Source organism: Podarcis erhardii, assembly GCF_964252035.2.
Source record: "Podarcis erhardii genome assembly, chromosome: 2".
NCBI classification, from domain to species: domain Eukaryota; kingdom Metazoa; phylum Chordata; class Lepidosauria; order Squamata; family Lacertidae; genus Podarcis; species Podarcis erhardii.
The window spans coordinates 100,606,167-100,618,610 of NC_138498.1; the positions used below are offsets into that span (position 1 = coordinate 100,606,167).

At 42.8% G+C, this 12,444-nt stretch overlaps 1 long non-coding RNA gene across 1 annotated transcript; it reads left to right on the forward strand.

The window, feature by feature from the left end:
- Window positions 1-324: 324 nt before the first annotated feature.
- On the forward strand, window positions 325-9,365 carry LOC309334814. The gene is made up of 2 exons (XR_014153283.1): window positions 325-407; window positions 8,965-9,365. It is a non-coding gene; the product is annotated as an uncharacterized lncRNA (long non-coding RNA).
- Window positions 9,366-12,444: the final 3,079 nt, after the last annotated feature.

Genomic DNA, 12,444 nt, shown 5'->3' on the forward strand with positions numbered 1-12,444 from the left:
TTGGACTGGGCAGGTCATTGGCTTTATCCAGCAAACTCTTCTCATGTTCATATGTTCTTACGACTGTCCTCTACAAAGAAGGACAAATGGCCAGCCTAATACTATTCTGCTGACTTGCTGCTACCAAGGAGATAAGAAACTGTATTTTGCCTGAACTAGCACTCTCTCGCGCTTGCTCTCTCTCTCTCTCTCTCTCTCTCTCTCTCTCTCTCTCTCTCTCTGTGTGTGTGTTTCACTCCATTGATTTACTGGCATTCCTTCAGTGTATATCCTGCTGCATTAACACCCCAAAGGTTTCTCAGGACAAAATGGACAGGCTACACCCAATGACCCTCATGGCAGCGGAAGAATCAACTGAGAAGTCCCTTCTTCTCAGAGCTGAACCCCAGGGCCTGGGAAACCGACAGGTGAAAATGGCTTCGGAGCTCGTTCTGCTCCTTTCTTTCTTTTTCTCCCCCTGCGGTGCTAAACTACACCAGCCGTCCCCGCTCTGACAGCTGCGTGCTTTATTGCTGTCCCACTTTTATTGCTTTGCTTTCTTCCCTTCCTCCTGCTTTTTTCTTTGTAAAGCGGGGTGGGGTGGGGTGGGGGGGTGAGGTTGGCAGTGTTTAAAATTTATAGCCAGCAGAAATAACTGATTACTCTTGGCAAATTAACTGAAGGGATCAATTGTTCCATATGGGAAAAGCCAAAGAACTCGGGGCTCTATTCACGAGGGGAAGACTGATGTGCTAAAGGGCAAAGGAATGCCACTTTTATTGTGTGGTAGAGAATTTTCACATTTAGGTCCAAATTCCAAAAAGAAAGCGTGGTATTCAGGGACCTTTGCTCCACGAGGGCCATGACTGGACTGCATGGGTGAGCAGACAAGGGGATGTCCCTGAGCACAAAGGTTCCCTGTTCATATCTTACTATCTTCTGGAATGTAGGACCCTCCATCAAACAACCCTCCCAAGTGGTGCTCTGAGTGGTGGACAGGGCAGTTCCTAGCACAGATGCCATCCAAACAGAGCAATACGGGGCATATTAACTTAATTTCCAATCTCCATCCTTCTTTACATGCAATAAATACAAAGCCCTTGCTGTGTTTATAGTGAGTGACACATCTACAATATGCAGATGGTTTTTAAGTGCTCTGCTTTTATGATGCACAGCAATTGGTTCCTAAAAGAGGTGAGAGGAAGGAAGGAAGGAAGGAAGGAAGGAAGGGGAAGAAGAAGAAGAAGAAGAAGAAGAAGAAGAAGAAGAAGAAGAAGAAGAAGAAGAAGAAGAAGAGTAGGAGTAGTAGTAGTAGTTTGGATTTGATATCCCGCTTTATCACTACCCTAAGGAGTCTCAAAGCGGCTAACAATCTCCTCTTCCCTTCCTCCCCCACAACAAACCTAACAGACTTCAGAGAAGTGTGACTAGCCCAAGGTCACCCAGCAGCTGCATGTAGAGGAGCGAGGAATCGAACCCAGTTCACCAGATTACAAATCCACCGCTCTTAACCACTACACCACGCTGGCTCTCAAGGAGATACTTGGAGTGAAGGGTTTGTCTTCTCTCTATGTTTTTGGTCAATGCAGTTTGGCCTCTCTTTTCAACATGTGTATTCTTTTACAACTGCTTTTACAGTTGCTATCAGTTTACCCCGTGTGGTCAGTTAGCTGGCGGATCTCTATAAACCCAAGGCTTCCTCCTGTAGTGTTTATGGTGAGTCAATTCCTTCATTGTAGCTAGGATTCCAGGGGGGGGGGATTCTGAATAATTTGTCCCAGGCCTTACAGTGATTTGCTAGGAGGATAAGAGGACACTTTGGAGTGAAGGAAAGGAAGCATTCTGGCTGTATTCCTGTGTAGAAACAAGGACATTAGAATGTCTGTGTTTGCCTTTTAAATTATCAGTCACACAAGAAGAGCCCATTTACTCCAGCATTATGTCCTTACAGTGGTCAACCAGGGAAGCCCATGGGACGCCAACAAGCAAGATCTGAGCAGGTAGCACTCTCTGCAGTTGTTATTCCCAGCTCATGGCTAATGTCTCTCACTAGTATTTTCTGAAGGCTAGAGTGCACTAGGACACACACTTCCCAAATGGGATAAATGTATAGGTAGTGATTTTGAGCTGAAGCGATCCACATCTGACATTTCAGCCATGTTTTCAGCTACAGAACAGTCCCGGGATCAAAGTGATTAATAGACCCATTTTTTGTTTGTAGAGCCCATGTGAGTGTGTGATTGGGCTACGATACAAAGCACAGATTTTGGCTCACAGCTCAAAAATGCTATTTATTTTTTATTTTGTTTATTATTTATTGCATGGGTGCTCGAGGTGGCACACATGGTTCTCCACAACTACCCTGTGAGGTAGGTTAGGCTGAGAGGCCCAAGGTCACACCCAGTCTCCCAGGATCCTATCCTGACACTCTAGCCACTATACCACACTGGCTCTATTAATCCACTTGGCTACTATTTATCCCTTTCATACTCCTTCTCTCATTTGGATAGTATGGTTAAAGAACACCAGTGTCTGTGGCACACAAGGGAGTATATGTCCAGGACCATGGTCAATCATTTTTAAGACAGGCAGTAAACAACAGCTTCTAGAGACAGTGCTCAAATGACAAAGAAACCAGAGGGGTCCTGGCCTCTTTGTCTGTTGTGATGGCCTCTTAGCTTTCAGCTGCTGCTTTTTTGAAGACTGGGGTGGCATAATTTGGATTGAATTGAAGTGTGTGTGTGTGTGTGTGTGTGTGTGTGTGTGTGTGTGTGTGTTGGGATTTGTGGATTTGACTGAGGGCTACCTACCTTTTCTCCCATCCTCTGGACCTTGCTGTCATTCTACAGATCCTCTGCCAAGTCACCTAGCCTACAACCAAAATCCAGAGATGGGTTTATTGTTTGACTAGGATGGATGCTTTAAAGCCCTAAATGGCCTTGGCCCAGGATACCTGAAGGAGCATTTCCACCCCCATCGTTCAGCACAGACACTGAGGTCCAGCGCCAAGGGCCTTCTGGCGGTTCCCTCACTGCGGGAAGTGAGGTTATAGAGAACCAGGCAGAGGGCCTTCTCGGTGGTGGCACCCGCCCTGTGGAACGCCCTCCCGTCAGATGTCTAAGAAATAAACAAGTATCCGACTTTTAGAAGGAAAGTTTTTAATGTTTGATGTAGTTGCTTTTTTATTATTGTTATTGGTGTTCTGTTGGGAGCCTCCCAGAGTGGCTGGGGAAACCCAGCCAGACGGGTGGGGTATAAATAAATATATCATCATCATCATCATCATCATCATCATCATCATTATAGAATCCTGCTTATGTAGGCCCATATAGTAAACTGCATAGGCACATTCAGTTCTGATTTCCAGTCCTACGCATGTTGGATTTTGCACACACAACCATCCTATTCAGATGTTTACATCTATGCATAGATATCTACTGAGACAGACACGCCTGTTGAACAGGATAAACAGGTGTTGTATTACTACCCATCACAATAAGAGACATTAGCAGGGATTATTGTCCATTCTAGGCCTGGGATATCACTCAAGGAAATGTTTATTATATCATATCACAGGAAGATCTCTTCTGCTGCTCTGGATAGTGTGTTGGTGATTTGCTTGTAAATTTTAAGAGAACAGAAGTGCTCCACATAACTGGCGTGAGATTCAAAACTAAAGCGAGAACTTATTGTCCACCAAAGCAGGAGAAGGAAAAGAAAAGGCGTTGGGAGGGAGAAGGAAAGACTGCAGTTTATTCAGCACCAAAATCAAAGGCTTGCCTTTTTTGCAGCTTTTCCCATCTGGGAAATAGAATATTTTGGGTGGTGGTGGAGTTGCTTTCATCTGCAGTACTGATAGTGCTTTTGGAAACCCAACAGCACAGATGTCCTGCAGTTTGGGCGACTAATTTTAACAAGCTGCTCACAGTGTTACAAAAGACAGATCTGTTGGCCTTTTTACTTCGAACCACCTCATTTGGACAAACAGTCGCCGCAAATAGCACATATGTCATATGGGATGGTCTCACATGCTGGAGAGAAGAATGCAACTGCTGAAGAGTTCGAAACTGTTTCTCAGGCCAAGGATTACAGAAGTGAGATGGGGGAGTTGAGTTTTCAGAGTTGATTTTCAGACAATCCATCACATCATGCATTATTTTGTACTTGTGGAAGAGCCTCTGAACACCAGACTACCCACTCACAACTTTTTGCTTTTCTTCATGACAGACAAGGGTACTCTGAGAACAATCCAACCAACCTTTTTAAAGATGCACTGAATTATTATTATTATTATTATTATTATTATTATTATTATTATTATTATTATTTTACCCACCGTGCAAAGACATTTCACATTTGCATTAGAGTACTCTGGCAACTCTTTCCCAGTAGTAATGTATGGAAGTGAAAGCTGGACCATAAAGAAGGCTGATCACCGAAGAATTGATGCTTTTGAATTATGGTGCTGGAGGAGACTCTTGAGAGTCCCATGGACTGCAAGAAGATCAAACCTATCCATTCTGAAGGAAATCAGCCCTGAATGCTCACTGGAAGGACAGATCGTGAAGCTGAGGCTCCAATACTTTGGCCACCTCATGAGAAGAGAAGACTCCCTGGAAAAGACCCTGATGTTGGGAAAGATGGAGGGCACAAGGAGAAGGGGACGGCAGAGGACGAGATGGTTGGATAGTGTTCTCAAAGCTACCAGCATGAGTTTGACCAAACTGTGGGAGGCAGTGGAAGACAGGAGTGCCTGGCGTGCTCTGGTCCATGGGGTCACGAAGAGTCGGACACGACTAAACAACAACAACTCTGGCAATGGATTTTGCCATGCAGTTTGCAGAACTGACCCCACCAAGGACTCATCTGGGCTTATAGAAGTTGGTTGCTGGGGAGTTAAGTGGTACATCACCTACTTTGTATACAAAAGGTGACAGGTTTCAGGGGCGAAACCAGGCTTTGTTTCACCTGGGTCAAAGACCCAGTATGGAACAGACACCCCATGGACATTTCTGTACACATGCAGACTGCGAGCCTCAATGGACGCTTCACCCAGGGCAAAAAAAAACCTGGCTGGCCTCCTACGGCTCTGCAGGTTTGATCCCTATTTTCTCTGATAAAAGGGTCTTTGGTAGGTGTAGGGCAGGGGTCAGCAAACTTTTTCAGCAGGGGGCCGGTCCACTGTCCCTCAGACCTTGTAGGGGGCCAGACTACAATGAACAATGAACAAATTCCTATGTCCCACAAATAACCCAGAGATGCATTTTAAATAAAAGGACACATCTACTCATGTAAAAACACGCTGATTCCCGGACCGTCTGTGGGGAGGATTTAGAAGGCGATTGGGCCGGATCAGGCCCTGGGGCCTTAGTTTGCCTACCCATGGTGTAGGACTTGCAATGACCCTTGCTGGAAAGGCTGAACTGCTTCAAGGTTGGCAGGTCGTAATGTCTCCCAATCTTTGCTTTTCCATTTCAAGCAACGTGGAGAATTGCAGCTGAATTTTTCCTAATTCAGGGATATATAGAGAGTTTGTGTGTATGTCCTGTCTGTTACGTCCTATCCATAGTAGGTAGCTGTGATATAGCAATGTAGTTGAGGAAGGAACAATTCCCCTTTAAGAAATAACAAAAAAAAATCTATTGCACCATTCCTTTAGTAACTTTTTGTTTTTTAAAGGTAGGCTAAAAAATGTTTTAGCAGTAATTGCAACATGAGGGAGATCAACAGGCTGTTAAAATGGCACAGGCTGGAAATGCTAGCTAAAAGGGTTCAGCCTGTTGTTCTGAAGGCTCTGCACCTCTTCACCTGTGAGAACCAGTGTGGTGTAGTGGTTAAGAGCGGCGGACTTGTAATCTGGTGAACCGGGTTCGCGTCTCCGCTCCTCCACATGCAGCTGCTGGGTGACCTTGGGCTAGTCTCACTTCTCTGAAGTCTCTCAGCCTCACTCACCTCACAGAGTGTTTGTTGTGGGGGAGGAAGGGAAAGGAGAATGTTAGCCGCTTTGAAACTCCTTCGGGTAGTGATAAAGCAGGATATCAAATCCAAACTCTTCTCTTCTTCTTCACCTCCCCATATCTCAATGGCAGAGAGAAAGATAAGCTTGTGACAGATTCCTGCTTTGAGAATCATGATGCTTTGTCAGAGCAAGGTACCACTTAGTGATGCGGAATCTGGGAAGAACTTTGTTTTCTCCTTCAGTTCATACCTTGCTGGGTGCAGGGAGTCCCCCAACCTACTGCAAAGTATGCATGATTACACCCAGGGACTCCAGGCATAAATCACAGACAATAACTGGGATGTACTCGCCATCCAGGCAGGAAGCTAATCAAGTTGCCTGCCCTCAGGTTGTTACCCTCACCAGGACTAGGATAATATAGGATAATTTTTGAAAGCAGTGTCATTTGTGTCACACCAGAGTACATTTTTCCAGCAGGTCAAAAACCCAGCACTTATTTAACATGGGTTTCAAAGCCATTACCTGCTCCAACATCTGGAAATGCTTAGACCTTCAAATCTCTTCATTATTTATATGGCAATCTAAGCCACTAGCTCAAAATCTATTTTAGAGTTCCTGCTACCCTCCCTCCTTCACAAAAGGTGCCCAAACTCTCCCCAAAGCAAAAACAACGGGACATTAACTATGGTCACATTTGCACATACATGCTTATCATTTTAAACCCGTCATCACATGATGGCTTTCTTTGAGTCATAACAGATGAAACTATACAGGCAGGGCTTCCACATCACGCAATTTCTCTCAGAGGCAGTGGATTGTAACTGATGTAAGTCAGAGTGGAACCCAATGAAGTTGATAGACTTAAGTAACTTGTTCCTTCATTTCCATGGATCTACTCTGAGGACAACATTGTTGGATCTCACCCAATGCTTTGTAGTGTGATTCGTTTGCATATTCATCTGTCAATCGTTGACAAATGAGGAATCAGCCAATGTATGTGCTATATGTGGATTGGGGCTTGATAGGATAATCAGAATCTGGGGGGAAATTAATTGTTAAAAAGAAGAAAATCTGCTTTTTACACAGCAGATAAAGTGCCCTCAACAAAAAATATCACAAAATATCACATGCCATGGGGTCATTTATTTTTCTTAAGGGTTGGATTCATATAAGCTGCTGAGTGCACAGAATGGGGTCCCCTCATGCAACAGGACTTTCCCCCCTCTCCTCCCCCTCCCGTGGGGAAACCCAGAACAAATTTAGGGGCATGCAGAGGACACACAAGGGAGGAGAGGGGGAGAAAGTCTCATTTTGTGACTGGGACTTATCCCCTCCTGCACATGCCCCACTTAGTGCTATGTTGAATTCCACCCTAAGTACATTATTATAGGTATTCATCATATTATATATTTCTCTTCCACATTTCATGTTCTTCATTCAGTGCCCTGCTCCTAAATACTGAGGGGAGAGAAAATAACTTTCCCCTAAGGAACCAATAATTCACACACCGCGGCTTTTCTACATATATATACAAAACTCTATTGCTAGATGTAAAACAAAAGTGGTATAGTATAACTGGCAACTACATTGTTTGAACTTCACAATCTAAATACTTGGGCTGCAATGTATAATTGACTAATTGACTGAAAAAAGTGTCCCAATCATTTGTGTGTGTTTGTATAAATACAAGTACTTTTAAGAACTGGAGAGAGCAAGCACCTTCTTAAAATAACCATACTCTCCTTTCTCGCACACAAATTCATTTTCTAAGACGATGCCTGCCAGACAGATGTGTGCATTATCTAAAAGCTTACAAACTATACTCCAGGGATGGGGAACCTGTGGCCCTCCAGATGTTATTGGACTCGGCTCCAAACGAGAATGGCCAACGGTCAGGGATGAAAGTAATTTTAGTGCAAAGACATCTGGAGGGCTGCATGTTCCCTGTCCCTGCTATTGTTCTTGGGCGGTATCCAACCGACTCATTCCATCATCTTAAGGAATTTCACTCACACAGTGGAACTTTCCTCCATGTGCATCCCATGCCCTCTTCAAATCTGCCCCAGAAGGTTGGGAGAACCTCAAAGGAGGGGGGAGTACCATTGCATAGCTGAAAATCCCAACTCTATGATTCTATGATGGGTTGCTTTGTACAGGCTCCTTAGTCCTATTGCTTAAAGAAGAAGGAACCTTCCATCAGATGATGTGACTGGCTATGTCAGTTGATGGGCAGGTTGCCTTGAGCTGAGGAAGATGGCTTTGTGATGGGCCGAATGTGGCCCATGGTGCAACTGCAGCTGGCTAGGTTGAGAATTTCCTTTTTTGGTACTGCTTTCAAGGAACAGTTTCCTTCCAACCACAATGCAGATGCAGTTTGGACAATTTTCTTGTTGTTTAGTCGTTTAGTCGTCTCCGACTCTTCATGACCCCATGGACCAGAGCACGCCAGGCAGTCCTGGCTTCCACTGCCTCCCGCAGTTTGGTCAAACTCATGCTGGTAGCTTTGAGAACACTGTCCAACCATCTCGTCCTCTGTCGTTCCCTTCTCCTTGTGCCCTCCATCTTTCCCAACATCAGGGTCTTTTCCAGGGAGTCTTCTCTTCTCATGAGGTGGCCAAAGTATTGGAGCCTCAGCTTCAGGATCTGTCCTTCCAGTGAGCACTCAGGGCTGATTTCCTTAAGAATGGATAGGTTTGATCTTCTTGCAGTCCATGGGAGTCTCCTCCAGCACCATAATTCAAAAGCATCAAGTCTTCGGCAATCAGCCTTCTTTGGACAAATAGCTCATATTATAGTTTGGCTTGCATTTCCACCTGTGAATGTTACTGCGCTTCCCTTCCATACCCCTCCAACAATTAACATATGAAGCACGCATAGTGAAACGCCGTTGTAAGAATCCTTATCTCCACACGCAACCGATGTTCTTTATCATCAGTTTATACTACTGACACCCAAATAATATTTCTGGCTTTTCTCAGGTGCTCCAATATTCTTAAATGGCCTAAGCGCTTCTCTCTTCCCGCCAGGTATTGAAAAGAACTTGGCTTGCTCCATTACTAAGGTCCAAGGTGAGGATCTGGAGTTCACGTCACCTTCCCTTGCCTTCTGGCAGCTTGCGTAGCAACCCACGTTTTATGTAAGATGGAATATTGTCCTCCGCCAGAAATGAGTTCATTTTGGCAAAGGAGCCACTCTCAGAATGTTGACACTCACCATTGCTTTCCACGAAATCACACAGCTGTGTAGAGAGCATCTGACCTTCTCAGGACCCTTGCAAGTGACCAGCTGGGCCTGGAGTTGAGCCCAGGGCTGTTTTTTTGCCAGTGAGGAATCTTGCATGGCAGTCACAGTGATAGAACAGAGAGCCTGTAACAATGTTTTGCTTCTGCTGCAACTAATAAAAAAATGCCACCAGCACACAAAACAACTCATTGCCCTCCTTTATAAATAAATGCACCTCCAACACATTCCTCCTGTTTGGAGCCTTTTAGCTGAATCATTGCAGCTTCTTTGCTTTTATTATTGCTTTAAATTTGTGTGTGTGTTTTAAATGCTACAGTGGGAGGTGTTTTGTTTTTTGAGCAGCCTTAGGAGCGTCTATAGATTTTATATATATATATATATATATATATATATATATATATATATATATATATATATGCAGGTTTTGGTGTCCTCGGGTGTCTTCCCGTGTAAAAGTTGGGGTGTCTAGGCGACGTTTCGACGAGGTCTCACTCGTCATCTTCAGGCTGGTGCTTTCGGCTTCTTGTTACTGGAACAGAGCAGGATCTCAGTGTTTGAGTTCCTATAAATACTGTAGAGGGGGTGTGGTGTATAGCCTCCAATGTTCTGGGCAGAGAGGAAGTTCCCAGGCTAGTGTGCCTTTTCTTCTTTTGTTCCTTAATTACTTGAGAGATATCTTGAGTGATTTCTTGAGTGATATCCTGAGTACCACTTAGGTGGGTCATTAGGTGTGGATTAGTTGTTAAAGTCAACTAATCCACAAAAACCACAGCTCGCCCCTATACACGAAGCCAAGCCAGAGCACAACTAAGTACAGTACAGCCATCTTCTCAGGAAAACTCTTCACAAAGTTCAAGAGGTCAAGACACAAAGACTTTAACAACTAATCCACACCTAATGACCCACCTAAGTGGTACTCAGGATATCACTCAAGAAATCACTCAAGATATCTCTCAAGTAATTAAGGAACAAAAGAAGAAAAGGCACACTAGCCTGGGAACTTCCTCTCTGCCCAGAACATTGGAGGCTATACACCACACCCCCTCTACAGTATTTATAGGAACTCAAACACTGAGATCCTGCTCTGTTCCAGTAACAAGAAGCCGAAAGCACCAGCCTGAAGATGACGAGTGAGACCTCGTCGAAACGTCGCCTAGACACCCCAACTTTTACACGGGAAGACACCCGAGGACACCAAAACCTGCATTCCTGTACCCGTGAAAATCTACGAAAGCAAATATATATATATATATATATATATATATATATATATATATATATATAATTTTTATTTATTTTCCATTGTACATTCACAACATAATTATCCACTATACCGCTGGCTCTTTAGAGGCTGTCAACTTCCTTCCCTCCCATCTCAGGACTTTCAAAGTTAGCCTTTATACCATTGCAATTTATACGTTTTCCACTTCTAATTAAATTCATTACAGAATGGCTCGAAATTTAAATAAATATAAAAAGATTGAAAGTTTCTCATTACAAGTCTTCAGACAACCCTGCTAGTGATGTTAATTGCTAACAATAATCTTTCAGATATCGTATAAATTTACCTAAATCCTTTTGGAATACTTGATTGTGCTGGTTTTGGATTTCGCCAGTTCTGCAAAGGCCATCATCTTCATTTGCCACTCTTCTTTCAGGAGCACCCATAGATTTAAAACATATACAGATATTTGAAGCAGAACATTGGGAACTGCAGGACAGAAAAAAGAAAACACTTCTTCAGGCAGTACATAGTGATACTATGGAACTCGGTCGCATAGGAAGAGGTAATGGCCACCAAATTTGTCTAAAAGAGGATTAGACAAATTCATGGAGGAGAAGGGCTATTGACTGCTATTACTTTATGGAAGCAAATACTGTAGGATTAAAGAATCCTTAGACAGTTCTGTAGTTCAGAACTAACCAAACTGTATATAAATGTTACTTGCAAGAATGTTTCTTGCCCAAAAATGGAAAGAAGAAGTCCCAACAAAAAAAGAATGGATACAAAAACTTTCAGAATATACAGAAATGGTGAAACTTACTGGAAAAATAAGAAATCAAGATAGCAAACCTTATAAAAGAATGGAAATTGTTTATTGAATATTTACAAATAAACTGCAAACAGAGAAGAACATTGGCAGGATTATTGTAATAACCTGCAGTTTTATAAGAGTGTATATTTAAAGCAGATGAATAAATGAGCAAATTAAGTTAATTTGGATATGCAGAAAATATTTAAAATAAATTTAAGGAACAGCAGAAAGATGGGGAAGGAAGTCAAGTTTTGAAAATGTTAAAATGATTGCAAAATTATTGAAATGTATAAAATTGAAAATCATAAATAAAATAATAATAAAAAGAATCCTTAAACAACCTCTCTCCATTTTAAAATATTTGTGAGGTCTTATCACTCAGAAGTATTACTCCCCCCATCACACACACACTTTAATCATTACATGTCTTTGAACTCTGCCTATAAAAAACATTTCGCAATTAATTGTAATGATACCAGTTAGTTTCAGGAGTTATTCCCCACATACCTCCCAAGGGAGAAAATCTCCCAGAATCTTAATTATTTCATCTGGATGACCTGCCTTTGTAAATTCAGCTGCAAGCCTTTATCCATTATTGCAAAATTGCTGGACTTTTAACACACACACATACCCCTTTAAACTTAGCAGATTGGCATCCTGTCTTCCACTATTTATTTATTTTTTAAAAAAACAGCAGAGGGAAAAAATAATTGTTTGAATAAGAGGCTTATATTAGAACCACTTCAGTATTTATAATTAGTGTTTCCAAGTGGTCTAATAAGGGAGGGGGGGAAGTGTTTGAAAAAGCCCATTCAGTTTTGTAGTTGTTGTTGAAAGCAGATACTGAATTTCTCACACGATTCTGCTCAAAGATCTGAAGATAAGTGCAGTCTGGCTGAAGTACATTGCAAGTAGATATGCTAGAATGAGTGGAGGGCTGTGACCCTCGATATGTTGTTGAACTCCAGCACCCACCAGCCCCAGCCAGCATTCATTTCGCCTTGAAAGTACGGGCACCTTGAAATTAAGAAGGCTGTGAAAGAGGATTTATCTCTCTAGGTCCACATTTCCATGCATAAGCAACAATGCCACTTGAAATAGCAGACTAGGGCTGAAGCAGTACTTTTTTCTGGCGGTACTCGAGGGTATGCAGTACCGGTACCTCTTTGTTGTTGTTAAAAAGTGTGACAAATACTGTAACAACTTCTTTTTTATATATATAATATA